The sequence below is a fragment of the Ixodes scapularis genome, unplaced genomic scaffold (assembly GCF_016920785.2).
Source record: "Ixodes scapularis isolate PalLabHiFi unplaced genomic scaffold, ASM1692078v2 PGA_scaffold41__6_contigs__length_2269736, whole genome shotgun sequence".
NCBI lineage: Eukaryota > Metazoa > Arthropoda > Arachnida > Ixodida > Ixodidae > Ixodes > Ixodes scapularis.
Genome location: NW_024609870.1, coordinates 493108 through 506904, shown reverse-complemented (window position 1 = coordinate 506904; position 13797 = coordinate 493108). Strand labels below are relative to the sequence as shown.

Genomic DNA, 13797 nt, shown 5'->3' with positions numbered 1-13797 from the left:
TTATGATTTGCGTAGACTTCAGCGGGCACTTCCAACGTAAACCTAAGACTCGGCAAGGACTCTGCCAAGATATACTGTGGCACCAAGGTATCAGGTTGATAGCCAGATAGCGACACAGCCGATAATCAGCGTTGTCTTTCTGCATCTCTTCTTTCGCGTTCTTTTATTTATTCCGAGCAGGCTCTCTCACCAACTTCACAGTTGCACTCTTTCTCATGTAACATTAGAGAACCGAATCGCGGTTGTAGCCCGTCTTAATTCTAAGGAGAGACAGAGCAGCCGGCGTGACGTCGTTACTGGCCACACTGTAAAAAATGTACGTAAAATATACGTGCATTTTCACAATCAAAAAATACGACGCGCTTTCGTATTTTGAAAAGACGAGTTGTGATCGTTTCTCGGAGTGAACGGGGCGAAAAGCGCGCGCGGCGAGCCGAGAGCCAGGGGAGCATGCCAGGCGCCAGGACGCCGAGCATGCGCAGAGAAGGGCGAACCCGACCCGTGCTCGACGCCCGGAGGCCCCCCTCTCCCTTTCCGGCGCGTCGTCGCGTTTGTTCATGTACCGCCAGTACCGCCGCGTGTAGGACGTACTAACAAACTTTCTCTTTACGTTCGCGCGGCAATCACAACCTCGTGGTTTTTGGCGTTGCCTTGTAAGCCGTTCCCTCCATTCGTTCCTTGCGGGAAGCGACGTCCAAAGGTATGCACCACTCCAGCAAACTTTCTATGTAATATCGGAGACAATATGAGCGTGAACGCGCCTCCGCTTGTCACTGCGGAAGCGCGTTCACGCTCATATTGTTTCCGATAGCACTTTACCCTTTCGCACAGCAATCGAAGCCTCGTGGTTTTTGGCGTGGCCTGTTTGGCTGTATCGCGCCGTTCCCTCCGTTCGTTCCTGGCGGAGCGACGTCCAAAGGTATGTGAACACTACTTTATTGCTTCAAAGAAACATCGAAAGGCATAAAAAGAAGGATGGAGCTTTTTGAAATCTGTACTCCAAAGAACGTGTATACGCTACAAAGTGCTACTGGTCCCCGCTCTGCATTGCCGTCGGTAATGTCTGCGGTGCTGCATGAGGACCGAGTGTGAGTGCGTCCTTTTGAATAACCCTTGTATTTAAAATCCAATACATTTGGCGTGTCTTTAAAGGTTCAAATTTCAAACGTGCTTACCTGAAACTGGTCATACAAACATTTTTGAGCCAAGAGTATTATGTTTTTTCTCTTATTCGTCAACTCTGAAGCCGTGAAATCTTAAAAACAGAACAAGAACGGCTACCGTGCATATTTTCGTTGCCGTCGGCTTCGGTAATGTAGTACTGAATGCAAAAAAGAAGCCTCCTCTATCCTACAAGAGGCTGGTGTCCAGCAAAATAATCGCGTTAAATAATGATTTGATCGAGGCGTTTGAAAAATTGTGCATTTCTCGGAACAATGTTAGTGCCTTCTTTTTGCAAATCTGGATAGCTCGCCGAGTGAATTCCTGTGCCCCTTGTAAATCGCGAGCGATCTCTCTGTGTGTTGCGCTTGTAGATCGGGAGACGAACTGATGTGCCCAAGGAGGTGGAGCGCGTAGAGCGGTTGAAAGAAATTCGCTGCGTAGTGGTTCTGCATAGGCTCGCGCGGTTGACGTATGTATATTCACTCGCGACATTTCGGTTTCGATGTTTATGCCGCCGTGTTCGTCACAGCCGCGACAGCGATCGTATCCATTTCGCTAGCAGTACTTTTGATGTCATGTTATCAGGAAAAACAACCGGACGAACGGTTGTTTTTCCCATTTCGTTCTGGGGACGCCCAAACGAATAAGCAAGACGAAAAAAAATAAAAAAAACAGGTGCAACCTTTTTTTTTTGTGTAATGTAGATCTTTCATAAATAAACGTTTCTTTTAAAATATTTGTTAATCTGGGTAATTGGTCATTTAATTTATAAAAATAAATCTTCATCGCAATTATATCGTTCATGCCAGCTGCAAATTTTGCCAGCGTGCCAAACGTGCCAGCTTTTACAGTCACACCGAGTACATTTATGCAGACGGTAAATTCAAAAAGGTTTCCGTTACCTGGTCCATGCAAATTCAAGCGTGTACATAATATTAATTTGTTTTTCATAACTTTTTTTTTACCCAAACATATATCACTGTTTTGTGTGGCTATGTGACCCTGTGTTATGTTGTGGCGGAAAGTGAGTCATGTAGTATAACTGACATCAGCAACATCTCAAATTATGTGTACACCACTTGACTAACTCTATCAATGAGTGTGTTGGTATAAGTAGGCCAAACATCAAAAGGCAAAACGGAAGTGTGCAGCTCTTTGGAATCAGACAGTGCATATTTCCTGGTCTATAGTCTGCAGACTATGCATGTATAAAAGTTGTTTTTTTTATGTTGTGCACACTATCTACAGATTTGGGTTATACTATGCAATAATTTTTGTTTCTAGATCCTTCGTTAGCACCAGACTGGTCTGATTGGCTTGCAGATTTTCGAATGTTTTATGCCGGGATTAAGAAGTGAACGTCACACTTTCAATCTGTTGCTCAGGCTTTCTATGCCTTGCGTGTGACACACTGCTCGCTTGGATGCCTGCAAGCGGTCAATGTGGGTCAAGCTGAGAGCTCTGCGGTTCACCCAGGAGAGGTGCACAAGAAAATCCAGACTTTCGTCCGCAAATATCTTTTGTGCGAGAGGTGCGGACTGACAGACTATGGATGTTAGCTTTTCAGCCTACGTTTTGCCCTGCGGACTATGCATTGAGCACCAACTATCCAAACGAAACTTATTTTTTAGGCAAAATTGGCTCCTAGGGTCTTTAGACCGGAAAATACAGTACTTTAAAGCACTTGTTGCTTACGCTAGAAAGTTAAACGAACCCTGCCGTCAGTGTTCACTGTCTTTTGAGCCATAACTTCCCTGTCAATCATGTTCGGGAACCGACAGTTGGAGCTCAGTCATTAAAATCAGCATAACATGCTGATGGTAATTTAACAGAAAGGGCTTTCGCCCCGTCCTCCCTGGAAATTATTTCGCGCGCCTAATTTTTCTCTGTTTCCCCAGACCTACAGAAGGGCTCTTTATGTCCCTCTGTCCGGTGGTGGTCGCAAGCGAGGCCTGCACCGTTATTGCCATCACCATAGTCTGAAGGTATGTATACACCACTTGACTACTTCCATAGAGGAGTGTGCTCAAACATTAAAGGGCCAAATGCCAACGTGCTGCTCTTTTAAATTGGGCAACACTCCAAACCATGTGTTTTATAGGCAAAAAAGAAGTTTTGCACTTGAGCGGTCTGCGGTGGTGGTATTTCACTCTCTGTGGAGTTGTAACTTTCTTGTGAATCATGCTAGAGCAGCGCAATTTGAAGCCAAATCACCAGCAACCATAACATGGGGATGGCTAATTCACATACTCTCTCCTCTGTGGTAATTACTGCAGGCGTCTAATGTTTCTCTTTTTTACCCAGACCTACAGCAGGGCTCTGCCTGGCTCTGCGTCCCTCTGTCCAGTGGTGGTCGCAAGCGAGGCCTGCACCGTAATTGCCATCACCATAGTCTGAAGGTATGTATACACCACCTGACAACTTCCACAGAGGAGTGTGCTCAAACATCAAAGGGCCATATGCCAGTGTGCTGCTCTTTTAAATTGGGCAACACTCCAAACCATGTGTTTTATAGGCAAAAAAGAAGTTTTGCCCTTCAGCGGTGGTGGTATTTCACTCTCTGCGGAGTTGTAACTTTCTTGTGAATCATGCTAGAGCAGCGCAATTTGAAGCCAAATCAATAGCAACCATAACATGCGGATGGCTAATTCACATACTCTCTCCTCTGTGGTAATTACTGCAGGCGTCTAATGTTTCTCTTTTTTACCCAGACCTACAGCAGGGCTCTGCCTGGCTCTGCGTCCCTCTGTCCAGTGGTGGTCGCAAGCGAGGCCTGCACCGTAATTGCCATCACCATACTCTGAAGGTACGTATACACCACTTGACTTCTTCCACAGAGGAGTGTGCTCAAACATCAAAGGGCCAAATGCCAGCGTGCTGCTCTTTTAAATTGGGCAACACTCCAAACCATGTGTTTTATAGGCAAAAAAGAAGTTTTGCCCTTCAGCGGTGGTGGTATTTCACTCTCTGCGGAGTTGTAACTTTCTTGTGAATCATGCTAGAGCAGCGCAATTTGAAGCCAAATCACTAGCAACCATAACATGCGGATGGCTAATTCACATACTCTCTCCTCTGTGGTAATTACTGCAGGCATCTAATGTTTCTCTTTTTTACCCAGACATTTGTAGTTAACTTTTGGAATTGAAACAAGCCCACAGACATCAAAATAGCTTGTACAGTGGGACACCTGTTCTACAATTTAAATGTAACACAGATTCGACAAACATTTTGCTATTTTTGGATTGTTGACTAATGAAAAGCTGGGTCAATTAAACCAGGATGTCAAATGAACACATTTAACGCACACTTTCAGTATAGGAATCTGCCTCTTCTGGACATTTGATACTTTATGAACCTCTGCCGTTGGTTACATAAGCACAGCATTATGGCAGTATTCATCGGTTATGTTATTTCTTATTTCAAAAACTCTCCCATTTCAGGCCGGAAGTTCACATCATTAAAACTGCATCATGTACAGTTGCCATGTGTGCAAGCTGCGACAGAAAAACTTGTATCACTATGAGAGACACTATAGGCTTCATTCAACAAGTCACAACCTAAGTTTGCCCTGCTTGAAAGAATGGTGTAGCAGGTCTTTCCGCTCATTCAATGCCCTAAGAGTGCACACGTCAAAATGTCACAGTGGGCAGAAATCTCATCACGACGGGAGAGAATATGTTTGCCCTCACGCATTCTGCTCACAAAAGGTTTGGAGCAGACTGGAAATGACCAAACATATCAAAGGCCACATCAGTTCAGGCCTCAAGACAAGTTGCTTCATGGAAAACTGCAGAAGGCAGTTTCAGAACTCAAATACATTCTCGGCGCACATGAGTCGCTGTCATAGTCACCAGGCAAAACCCCCATCGTCATACAGTCAACATGATTATGATAGTGATGGTGCACAACCTAGAACTGACATGGAGAACAGTGAGTCTCTTTCATTCGCGCACAGTGCTGAACAGGCAAACACATCTTGTGAGGGCCCTGGTGAGGCATCGTTAGAAACAACACATCTGGCCTTGTTTTTTATGAAGTTGGAAGCAATGCACCTAGTGCCTGCATCAGTTGTCCAGAGTATTGCCAATGAGATGTACTTTCTTGAATCTGTAGCTAAAGACAGCAAAGTTTCAGGCATTTGTAGAGTTCTGGAATGCTTCGATGTCAGCACAGAAGTATGCCATGCAGTTGTGGCAGAACTGAAAGCTGAGCAATCTCCTCTGTGCCCAGACAGTGGGGTCTTGTGTAGTATGCATTCGAGGAGCCAGTTCTACAGAAATAATTTTGCCGTGATAGACCCTGTGGAGGTTAAATGTGCGCATGCTAGAAGTTTTCACTATGTGCCAGTGAAGGAAACACTAGAGGCTTTCCTTTCTGACATTTCTGTTCAGAAGCTACTCTCTCGCACAAACGATCTGGAGCCTGGCTTTCTCCAAGACATCACTGATGGGAAGCTCTATGGAGAGTCCAATTTTTTTATTGCTGGTGAGAACACCATTCAGCTACTATTATTTCAGGATGCATTTGAAGTTGCTAACCCTTTAGGATCTGCCAGAAAAAAACACAAAATCTTGGGGATGTACTACACCATCGCTAACATGCCACCATTCGCTCAAACAAAAGTTCATGCGATGCAGTTAGTAATGTTGTGCTATGAGTCCACCTTACAAAAAGTGGGACATGATGTTGTGATGAAGTCTCTTGTATCAGACCTTGCAGATCTTGAAAAAGATGGTGTTACAGTAAATGGAGTCAGATACAACTGCGGCTTGTTGTCATGTCTCGGTGACAACCTCGGAAGCCACGGGATAGGGGGCTTTGTAGAGTCGTTTTCAAGGTCAAAATATTTCTGTCGCTTTTGCGAAGTGACAAGAGATGCCTTTATGGCCGATTTTAGATCGATGGGACCTCGCCGTACGGCTGAGAGCTATGAAAAATGTCTAAAGCGCATCAAGGAAGAAGGACTAGACTCATGTCTTGGGGTTAAGTTTGACTCATCCCTAAACTCACTCCTGAGTTTTCATGCCACGTCTGGCCTGCCCCCGTGCATTGCTCACGACCTATATGAGGGTGTAGTCCCATATGACCTATCGCTTATCCTTCGGAGACTCGCCATTGAGAAGAAGTGGTTCAGCATTGAGGAACTCAATTCAAGAATAGCGAACATGAAGCTTAAGGGGCATGACTCTAAGAACCGGCCGTGCAAAGTTTCCTGTGAAGGAAACTGTAGAGGAGAGGCAGTAGAGACATTTTATCTTGTCAGATTTTTGCCCGTCCTGCTCTTTGACAAGGTCAGAGATGTGGAAGATGAGGCGTGGCAGCTATACCTCATCCTAAAAGACATTGTAACCATCTTGGCATCGCCTCAACTTCATGTGACTCAAATAGAGTACTTGCGTGCTCTCATTGATGACTATTTGTCCCGTAGGGTACATCTGTTTCCTGGCATAGCTCTAAAACCAAAACATCATTATCTGAGGCACTACCCCGACCTCTGCTACGAATACGGTCCATTGTGCCATTTGTCAACGCTTCGCTTTGAGAGCAAGCATTCCTACTTTAAGCGAATCATACGCAGCACTCAAAATTTCAAAAATATTACTTACTCTATGGCAAGGAAGCACGAGATGCTTCAGTCATATTGCAGAGCGGGCAAGCTTTTTCCAGATGAATTGCTTCAAGAGCATGCATTGTCTTTTGTAGAGGGAATGTATTCAAAAGAACTCACTGATGGTGTAGTGAGCTGTGGCATTCAACTGTCAGCTGCTGAAGTTAGTCAAACATTGGTGTATCGAGGGACAGAGTATGTGGCGGGGTCGGTAATTTTTTTCCAACAGTGTAGGGAGCCAATGGCTGGCAAAATAGTTTGCTGTATCGTTGAGCACGGGAAGGTTGTGTTTGCGGTAGAGGCATGCAAAATAACAACATGGGCAAGCATGGGACTGAAAATTGTAAATTGTTGCAGAGGTAGTTTTCTGTGTGTGGCTTACAGTCAGCTTCTGGATTTTTCTCCTTTGCACATTTATGCCTGTGGAACAAGGAATGTGGTTTCCTTGAAACATGATGTGGAATATACTCCTTACCTGTAGAGCCCTGTGTATCTGTGGGTATCCACAGTGAACTGGTGGATGCAATATCTTAATAAAAAGAAATTCAAACAGCTTATGAAGTGTGACTGCGAGGGAATCTTTTTTAATTCACGCTTGTGTTTATGATGTAGGAGAAATATAAAGGAACACTTTGGATGACCGGCAGAAAAGAAAGTCGAAGATACAGTTCAGGTGTGGGTATAAAGTCTCCAGATGCAGATTGCATGATCAGATCGCTGTATTCATGCAGGGTTTTGCATATCTGTAGTTCTCATCACAGTGATGCTTTGCCAGGCTCCTTAACGCTTTAGAATGCCTTTATAAAAATAGCTAAGTGTCTCCTGTCACTTTTTTTTTTTTTTTTTGATAGTAAAGGAAATTTAATCTAATCACATTGACTGTATTTCTCCCCTAAAATAAAGATGGACTCTGTAAGGGCAACTATAACACAACTGGTACCCGAGATACCCGATGGCCAACTTGACGCACTGGTGACCCACCTTGTGGAGGAGGGATACAGTACAGCAAAAGACCTTCTATACTTGGAAGAACAGGACTTAAAGCCTTTCCTCAAGACCTTGCATATCAGGAAGCTTTTACATCTCATAAAATCTGGGTCCCAACTGCAAACTGAAAACTGTGCACTTCCCTCAACGTCAGCAGCTTCAACACCGACAAACCCAGCGGCAGCCACGGCTCACCGCGCATCACAAGAGAGGGCTTCGAAGGACCGCTGGGCGAGTTCTTTTGAAGTGGATTGGGGCGCAATGCCTGCAGATCTGGTACGAATCTGCCAAGAGGAGAAGGTGCCAGAGCCTTACCTAAGACGAAAGATGGTCAAACTCCTGGGAGAAGCAATCGCAGTGCATGATCCGAAACCCAAAATCAAAGAAGTAAGCAAGATTGCCTCCCTGGTTGTGGCAAGATACCCACACTCCTTTGCTGACGTGATGTCGACAGGAAATATTATTGGTGACGGTACGTCATCTTTAACACGACAACTTGCTGTATACATGGATAACAGGCGTCGGCCACACAATGCTGCAAAACGAGGGCCGGGAAGAACTGAAGATGACGAACCAGAAGCGACATTATCTAAGCAAGGCAGACAAACAGACTCCCACGGTTGCGTGGCATGGGAGCCAGACTGTGCGCCATACACGTGGGACGATCTAGAGGTAATGAGGCAGCAGCTGTGCAAAGCCACCAATTTAGAGGAGATCTCCTCTACTATGAAGAAAACCTACGCACTGCAGAGGAGGCACATCAACTCCATGCAGCAAACACTCCTTGAAATTGCGGAGTCTTGGCCTCACCTCTTCAAAGAGCCACACTTCTTCGTTCATGTTGATACACTCCTTGGGTTTTCCTACCACACTGCCTTCACCACTGAGCTGACGTCGAAAGGAAATCAGCTCTTTGATGTCATGTGGAGAGCATGGAAGCCTCAGTCAAGGTCCCTCCTCCAGACAATCCAGAAAACTTTGGACTGCAATGGACAAGCGCCACCACGCTACACCTTTGTTCTTCAGCTCCTGACTACCTACTTCGACGAGAATCCAGAGGCTCTCATCTCATTTCACCCGGTGAGCTTGGTAATCTTATTCCATGAACTTGTTTAGTTATTCATAAATGTATGCAATCAATTGCAGAGGTCAACTCTGTGAGGCAGTGATCATCTGCTCTGTTGACTGCAATTCCTTGTGTGAAGTGCATAATACCACACACAATATTGTTCATGGCATTTAAATATTAGCTGCAAAAAGTTTATTAATTTAATTTCTGAATTCTCAGCCTTGCTGACCAATTTTTTACCATGAAAGTATCTGTTTTCTTATCAATAACAAGTACACCATTAAATATTCTTGATTTTTGTATTCATTATAGCACTCAACAGCTGCCAGTGTTCTTGGCTCCTGCCCAGATACACCTCACCTTGCGGTCCTTGGTGAGATAGCTTTGCACTGCCTTTTAATTTTTAGATAATTAAGAAAATTGTGAAAGGAGTAGTGCAATTACAGTCTAAGCTCGTTATAATGGCCCTTGTTATTGACCAGGGCTGGGCTTTCGATAGTATACTTGACACCATGGAAAATTACATTTAGGTACTGATACAAGATACAGACGCAAAGTCCATCTTTGATATAAATACTCCATGCAGTATCCTAGATGCTTCGATACATAGCTGAAATCCCATCGCAAGTATTTGGAAAGCAGGAAACCTGATTAATTTACATTGATTATAAACATTTCTCACCTGGATTTTATGGGTTCTGGTATCGATATTTTTCATAAACGTTTTTTGTTAGCTTTGCATGTTAGCTGCGGAGTCCAACAAGGTATCGTACTCGGCCGACTTATTTTTCATTTATATTAACAACCTTCCTGCACGTATCTCCTCTTTCATAGGCCTCTATGTTGACGATTGTGTTATTTATAAAGAAATTCTTAACGATTCTGGGTTAGGAGGCGAATTGATGGAGTAAAGGAAATCGAGAGATATCGGTCTAAGTCCACGATTGCACAAACACATAATCACACAAGGGAGTGAGGAGGAGGGGGAAGAAGGAATAAAGGGGAAGGAGGGTGAGGTGGATGGCAGAGTGGGAAGGAAGAGGGATATAGAGGAGAAGGGAGAGGAGGAGCAAAGAGGAGGAGACGAGGGAATGAAAGGGAGAAGGGAGGGGAGCTAGAAGGGATGGGGGACACGGGAGGAGGAGAGGTCAAGGGTCTAAGGTCAGGGTCACCTTTTACCTTGACAAACGCACAGCCAACAAGGGAGAGAGGAGGAAGACAAGGGGATGGGAGTGACGAGGGTAAACGGGGGATAGGGAGAGCTGGAAATGAGGAGGGCAGGGAACCAGGAAAGAAAGAGGCCAAATGCTACTGGCCACGATTGCCTTGATAGCTCTCTGCCGAGCTCAAAGGCACGCTTAGCAGAGATCTTGAAATTTTTATAGACCGTTTTGTTAATCCCGATGACGATACCCTTCCATTGCCCTTAAACGTGTTTCTTTAGTGGGTATCACTTTAGGACTGAAAATCCGGCTTACTAAAACCCTCTAATGATGATATACTGCATTGCATTAGTCCACTTACCGGCCTTCAACTAAGGAGATGTCAGTTCAACAAAGATGCCGGTGTTGTCTGTCTGCCCTTTTACAGAAGGTGTTACCCAACCTGTTCCCACAGTTCCAAAAAAAAAAAATTGTGCAATTTGCATGTACAGCTCACAAAATAGAAAGAAGGATAGCCTGGTTTTGCCAGAAAGAAAATGAACTGGAAGTGATCTTTAAAAGTTAATGCTAATTTCTTAACTATTGGGTATCTCCAAAATACTCGATACTGTAAAAATGGGTATTAGGTACTGATACATTGGTACATTTTTTCCTGGCAGGCAGTACCAGATACAAGGTACTCGACTGTCTCTGAAGTTAGTATTGGAGATACATGCATCTCTGATATCGCCGAGCCCTGGTTTTGACCACTATTTCGCTCTGTTGTAAAAAAGGATTATGTATTATTCAGATAGGAAGTTGAATCAGTGGTACAAATAGGAAAACCAACTGAGCTTCACAAATCAGTATGTTGTATCCAAGTTTCTGCTGCAACAAGATCTGTTGTAACGAGCTTGTACTGTATTCCAATGCAGAGCATCCATATTTCCTAGTTTACCTCATTGCAATGTCCTTTCTGTCATCCATTTGAACCGTTACGATTGCAATAAATTAACTACATCTGTAACATGTAGGTTTGATGATCATCACATCTTGCTTTTTTTTTTTTATTTAGGTTCTACGCTTCTGGATGACCCTCTCCAGATTGCGCTGGTTGTTGACAGGGTGCTTGTGTTTGAGGCAAGCAGTCTCGAGGTCGCTCTCTGCTCGCTCCTGGGAGCGTATTTCGTCTTCAACATCAAGTACCCAAAGGAGGCCTCGTACACGCTGGAGTTCCTTCAGAGGTACAGATATGTCAGAATTCAGTGTTTGTTCATGGCAGGACTGGTGGTCGATTATGCTAGTGCACCGCAACCCTGAACATGTGGACCTAGACCTCGCACTGCAGAGTCCAGGAATCCACAGTCGGACTAGCGCCTCACCTGTTCTAATCTTGATAGGCATTATACTGGCATCTGTTCGTGTATCACTACTGCATGTTGGCTCTAAAGGCCTCGGGTTAGCAGCCATACTGCACGAGATATTTTGCTGCGCAGTGTGAACCAGCCACCGACATGTGAAAGTCAGCCCAAAGGCAGGCTGTATAAACACGCACAAGGACATCTCGACATCTTTCACCCAAGAATGTGAGTTGTTCATGTTCAATTGACATGCGTTTCTTTGACCTCTTATACAGGCATTTTGGCCAGATAAACCCATCTAAAGGTAGCAAGTCCAGCTCCCGTGGTCACAACAAGGTCAATGGAATCCCAGCCAGAATTCTAGGCCTGCTGAACAAGATTCGTTCACTCTAATGGTGTGTTTTCTATTTTCATCTTTCCCTCTTATATTTTGTGATGCTTGATTTTTGCTATTGCAGATAAAAATTTGTTTTATCGGATCAAAAAAAGAAAAAGACGTTTACAACACCCCGTAACGCCGAATTAGAGCATAGCTCTTGAGGAGGAAGAGGGGAGGGTATACCCTTCCTCCTCTCCTCCTCCTCCCTGTCCCTCCTCTCCTGCTCCTCATCCCTCTTCCCTTCTCTTCTCCTCTTCCCCTCCTCCTCCCCTCGTCCTCCTCCCCGCGTGTTGCATCATGGGAAAGGTCCTATAATGCACCGCGCAGTTACGGCGACGCCGACGCCGCTGAAGCCGGTAAAGGGGCGCCCAAGAGCTGCGCTCGAAAAGAATTTTTTTAATTCGATTTTCTTTTTCTAATTTGACCGATGGGGATACGAGACTAAAGGCGAAAATGTTTCTAAAAGTTCCTGTACTGCCTTCAGTTCTTACAAATGGTACACAATATAAAAGAGAAAGCAAGGACATATGCGGCAGCCCTGCAGCATAAATTAAAGAGACAGTGTTTTATTTATAGTGCTAGATGGAATTAAAATGATAGACAGATTAGATAACTTGATTTTATATATATTATTCATATTAGGTACAATGAAGGCTCGCATACCGCCGCCTACCATTAGAATCTTGAGGTCCTTGTAAATTTACAAAAATATTTGTTAATCTATGTTTTAATTGTTACAGCGAGGGCCAAAGGAATCTAGCCCACAAATTTATATACATTGCAAAAATCAGTAAAAATAATTTGGGTTATGTGGATAGTTATACAGCGTGTAGTTAGTCAGCCATTTCAAAGTTGTGACGAATAACTCGCTGTAGATGAGCGATTTAGCCAGTGCAGTAGAACCGCTAGCCTGCGGTCTTTAACAAGCACACGCAGTAGTGAGACACGACCGCATGCGGGTACGATGCTCATCCAGTTCAAATGAGCATGTGTGGGGATTTAACCCAGGATCCCTAAGTTCTGCAGTGCGAGCTCTCGCTCCACATGCTCCGATCTGGTGTGCGCTAGCCGACTTGACCACCCCCCAAAAATCAGTCTCGCTTGCTACGGTAGTGTGGTTTGTGACGTAGGTTCAGCTAGGTTGTGGATTTGTTTTGTTAATATAGTACCAAAGAAAACACTTACCTCAGCAAAGAGTTACAAATAAGAACAATATATTTGTTATGGACCAACGTGGTTTTGAGCTTATTCAGATTGGAGCTTGAAAATGTTGTGGGCCAATGGGACGTTCGAATTAGCTCAAACATTGAAGGTAGGAACGAAGACACTTATTACTCCGCTCTCATCACCCGGTTTGTCTCGTATATGGTTTAGTGCCCCTCAACCGCGTTTTTAAACTTCCACCTGAGACAGCCTTGATTCCATGTCTGTCCATAGGAAACCTATTGTATTTATTTGTAACATTTGACCGGGGCAAGTTTCTCCTTCGAAATTTTTATAAAAGAAATCCACCACCTAGCTGAACATACCGTAGAATACCGTGCATCCGCCCACTCTCCACTAAGTGCCCATTCCCAAATTTGTAATATCTGACAAAGTCTGCGCAGTACGTTGAAATGTAAAATTTATAACCGGAAAAGCGCCGATCTCCCATTTTTTTGCGATTATGTCTAAATATTGAGTGGGCGCTTGCCCGGTATTTTACGATACGTCACAAATTACAGTGCCGCTTCTCGCGAAAATGGGTTAGATTCCCTTTGGTTCTCGCTGTAGAATGTTTAAAAATTGGAAGACTTTATTTGTTTTTCATAGTTGATATGTATCATCAACCTGATTACTTTTTATATGCCATATTTTTAGAGTGGTTCAGTGGGCAGGTTTCATATGTTGCCCTAGTAGTCTTAAAATAGTCTCGTTTTCACCTGTAGCATATGTGACTTGTTGTAATTTGCGGATGATTTCTAAAAGATCCTAGAACACAATACCTGGCCTTGAGGTGTTGGGATCAACGAAAACTGCATTTTCTCAGACAAGCGCAGGTTTCCTCGGAGAGAAGCACAAGATGGGGCGTTGACAAGTCTTCTCTT

General features: G+C 44.2%; 1 protein-coding gene and 1 long non-coding RNA gene across 3 annotated transcripts in view; one reads left to right on the top strand and one right to left on the bottom strand.

Annotated features, from left to right (window-relative positions):
• LOC8043049 (muscleblind-like protein 1) overlaps positions 1 to 13797 on the bottom strand; it is a 246785-nt gene that overhangs the window by 81951 nt on the left and 151037 nt on the right. The gene's annotated exons all lie outside the window — the stretch shown is intronic.
• LOC120843369 lies at positions 637 to 3950 on the top strand. Of its 2 annotated transcripts, XR_005716154.3 has the most exons (5): positions 637 to 700; positions 832 to 919; positions 3063 to 3149; positions 3469 to 3563; positions 3876 to 3950. It is a non-coding gene; the product is annotated as an uncharacterized LOC120843369 (long non-coding RNA). The 2 variants fall into 2 exon arrangements; XR_005716155.2 differs by lacking the exons at positions 637 to 700; positions 832 to 919 and adding an exon at positions 2513 to 2695.